General features: G+C 45.7%; 1 protein-coding gene across 5 annotated transcripts in view; it reads right to left on the reverse strand.

The window, feature by feature from the left end:
* Window positions 1-4,338, reverse strand: part of COL5A3 (collagen type V alpha 3 chain) — a 74,621-nt gene that overhangs the window by 48,860 nt on the left and 21,423 nt on the right. The window lies entirely within an intron of this gene.

Raw genomic sequence — 4,338 nt, forward strand, 5'->3', positions numbered from 1 at the left:
GTGAGTGTTTAATAGGGACAGAAGTCCAGTTAGGGAAGATGAGAAAGTTCTGGAGATGATGGTGGTGATGGTGGCACAACAGTGTGAATGTACATAATGCCTCTGAATGGTACACTCAAGAATGGTTACAATGGGAAATTTTATGTTGTCTATATTTTACAACAAGTTAAAAAACAAATATAGAGTATTTTAGTGGGAAAAACTGAATATATACTTCTTTATTTACTTTTTCACAAAAAGCAGCATACTATACATGTAAGTGGGTTTTCCTTCTTTCCTTGAATACTATGTCTTGGAAGTTTTTCCATATCCACCCCAGCAGGCATCCTCATTCTTATGCAAAGCTACAATATTGTGTAGATGGATGTCCTGTACTGATGAATTTTGGGTCTCTTTCCAATTTTTTTGCTATTATATAAATGGCTGCAATGAATAACCTTGTGTGCACACATCATTTCATACATGTGTAAGTGTTTTTGTCATGGGATTACTTGGCCAAAGAAACTGCATTTGTAATTTTTATGAACATTATCAAATTGGGGGAGGACCGATGACCACATGTTAGCATGTCCACTTCCCCACAGACTCATCACGCTGTGCATTATCAATCTTCTAAATTTTTGCCAATGTAAAGAGGGAAAAAATTTGTCTTATTTTTAACTTCATTTCTCTTATTACAAGTGAGGCCAAATGTCTTTTCATATGTTAAGGAACCTTTTGTGTTTCATTTATTGTGGACATTCTGACATCTTTTGTTCAATATTTTTCTTTTGGAATGTTTATATTTCTATTATTAATTCCTAGAAACTCTTTACATATTATGGAGAATAGGAAGTCTGTAATATGAAGTATGACACTTTTTTTCAGTTCCATTTTTTTGTTGTTGTTTTTACTTTTCTGTAGTAGTATCTGTCCTTATTTTTATGTTGCAGTGTTATTCATTTGGAGTGGCTACTTTTGGATTTCCAGTCATAATAACAAAAGACATTCCCAAAATGATTCTATTAAAACAGAAATATAATGTCATTCCTCTTCAAAATTCTCCAACGTTTTCCCCTCTTACTTAGATTCAAATCCACAACTATGAGGCCTTCTACATGATCTCATCCCTGAATATTTGTCTCAAATTATCTCCCACTCTCTCCCTTTCACCCACTTCATTCTAGGAATGAAGTGTCTTAAACATGCTCCGCACACTTCCACCTCAGGGCCTTTGCACTGGCTGTTCCCTCTGCCTAGAATGCTTTTCCCAGGTATCCACAAGACTCCCTCCTTCACCTCCTCTAGAAGGTCAAATGTCAGCTTCTCAGAGAGGCCCTCCCTGATCACCACACCAATAACACCCTATCGCTGTATCCCTTTAACCTGCCTTATTTCTCATCACTGCCATATGCTACAGTTATACACTCCAGTTTGTTTCTTGCCCATCTCCACCCACAGAACACCAACTTCATGGGGAGGAGACTGTTGTCTTTTTGCTCAGCAGTGTCACCAGCACCTAACAACAGTATGTGGCACAGGGTAAGCATCCAAATATCTGATAAATGAATGAATGGGTGGGTAAATGAATGAGACTCTCCTTGGCCTAATAAGAAGGATTTAAACATCTTTTTCTGCTTCTCACACCACCATGTTTCATCTCTCTTCCAGGTCTTTGCACAGGCTGTTCCTACCTCCCCAGAAACAAAACCATCTTCTCTCCCATCCCTAACCCTTCACGTGATTACTCTTACTTCCCCAAGACTCTTGGGCCTCACCCTAAATACCGCTTCCTCCCTCAGGAAGTCTTCTTTGACTCCCCAGGCTAGTTGAGTGAGGAGGCTGGGCGCTCACAGCTGCTTATTCAAACATAGTTCTCCTAGACCAGGCTGTGTTGGGGATAACATTGTAATTCCCCGGTGCTTTCAGACCCAGTAATCAACCCTGACTGTGACTGCTGAATTATTCTTCCTCCCAGTTTAGCAACAAGCTTCTCGTGAAAATTCTCACGGCCTGCCAAGACCTCCTTGGACCAGGAAGTGAGGTACGCGATGCCGTTAGGGATCAGGAAGCAAGGCCAGTTCCTGAAGCCTTGGGGAGAACAAGTGCGGTGATCAGAAGCCCTTGGGAACCAAGAAATGACCGGAGGAGCCTGAGCTGAGACTGGAAGTGACCAACCTGGGCACTTCCCGGCTGCCTTCTCCAAGCTAAGAAGCTCCTGTCACCTCCTACCTGAGCAAGAAACAGCATGTCTCTGAGCCTCAGTTTCCTCATCTGTAAAATGGACGTGCTTCTGGTGAGAAAGTTCTTACTGAGTGCCAGAACTTAGTAGCTGTTTCAGAAATGACAGTCATTCGATGTGATGTTGATGTGGGTATTATTCCTTGCCTCCAAGGTCCAGCCTGGCCTTTACAGGGAAGCCTCGGCTGGAAGCCCTGGAGGAGAAAACAGAGGCCACACCTCCAAGTAAGGCCGCTCCTCCCGTCCTGGTCTCCTGGCTGCAAACCCGGGGTTCCAGGGAGACGGAATCTGAGCAGCAGCAGATGCTCGGGGCAAGCGGCCAACGCTCTCCGCCACCAGCATTCCTGCAGGAAGCCGAGCGCTACTCGGCGTCTGGCCGGAGGCTCGCTGGCGCCCTCTGGTGGCTAGACTTGACCATAACGGCTGGATCGGGACCCTCAGCGGCTCTCTTCACCACCTACCCTCCTCCCATTCCCTGTTAAGCCCAGGTTCAGGAGCTCAGCTCCATCACTTAACTGCTGTGACCCTGGGAAAGTCATTTAGCCTCCCTGTACTTCAGTCCTAGCTACAAAATTTGGGACAGGACGCTTTACCCACTGCCTCAAAGAGAAAGGTGGGAGGGAGTGAGGATAGAGCCCCTACTGTTCCTTGCCTTTGGACAAACCCCTGTCCTGGACACCTGGGAGCACACAGGACGGGGTGTGGGAGGTACATGGACACCCTGTGTGGGGATGTGTGAAAGGGAGGACTCACTCCCACCTAAGCAGAGCCAAACAGAACAAGTGGAGATTCCCTGAGAGCCTGGGACAGCAGTGGAACATGCCACCCGAAATGAACGCCAGTGTTCTAGAACCGTCTAAATTAGGTCTCGCCTACTTGCCACTCCAGGCCTTAATTTGATTCTGTTGATTCTGTGCTTCATAAGAGATTGTTTATTGTAGATTTTAAAGCACTGCCTATCCTCACAGCTCACCTGCTGGACACAGGGCAAGTAGCTTACTCTCCTAGAGCCTCAGTTTCCTCATCTGTACAGTGGGTGCTAATTCTTACTTCAGTGTGGCTGTGAGACTTCTGTGAGTCTATACAGAACATGTAGAACAGCATCTGACACATAGTAGGTACTTAATAAATGCCTGAGGAATACATGAGTAGATTCCACGTGCCCTCTTTGTTTCTAACACACTAGGTTTTCCAGCGCTCTACAAAGATGGTCTGGAAAGTGGGCACACGTTGAACCTAATTCATTGGGATGCTGTGAGGTTTAAGGAGAAAGTGCACTTTAGACCCTGTGTAAGTTCTCAGTCAATGTACCGTCCACAGGAGCAGGCATTTGTCTTTTGGTCACTCCTGTGTCCCCAGCAAGCTAAATAGGTCTGTGCTCCTAGTAAATAGCTGATGAATCTTTGTTGGATAAATGTATATCATCATTGCTTTGGGAGATCTGGGGCTGTCCAATAAGTAAGGCTCCCCAGGCTAGCAGTATTGACTTCACCAAAGAAGGAAAACCAGGCAAACTTGTCTACAACCCCGCCTGCTTCTAAGAGGCAGACACTGCAAAGCAGTCTCAACATCTTTAATAGGAACATTAAACAGCCAGTGAGAATTATTCCAGGACAGAGAAAGCTTTCTTCCAGAAATGCTTCGAACACGATGTGTTTTCATCCCTGGTTTAATATGTAATTTGCCTTCTGGAAAAGGAGTCCAGAGAGCTTGGCATGATTTAGAGACAATGGACAATGGTCACAGTTTACCAAGCATCTCCTTCCTCCTGCATGGAAGGAGAAAACGGAGCAGTGCATGCTGGGTACAGAAAGATCAAGAGCAAGAGGGTCTGACCCGTACGTTTCTCAGAAGGCTCCATTATGGTAGTAATCCCGGGGCTGGCCGGATAAATGCCACATGGCTGCTCAGGCCGGTGATTGGGAAATGAACACGTAATGCCTGCACTGCTCCCGTTTGAGCAGCTCCACCAGAAACCTCGCCAATTTCTCAAGGACAGAGATGGGGACAATCCTGTTTCCTCCAGCCCCTTCCAGTCAATCCCCACCAATCCCAAAGTCCAGTGCCCCGATCCACATGACCTAGGCTCCTTGCTGGGTGAGGGGAGGGCTTCAGGTT

The sequence above is a fragment of the Rhinolophus sinicus genome, chromosome 15, assembly GCF_057876585.1.
Source record: "Rhinolophus sinicus isolate RSI-liver-muscle chromosome 15, RSI-T2T, whole genome shotgun sequence".
Taxonomy (NCBI): Eukaryota; Metazoa; Chordata; class Mammalia; order Chiroptera; family Rhinolophidae; genus Rhinolophus; species Rhinolophus sinicus.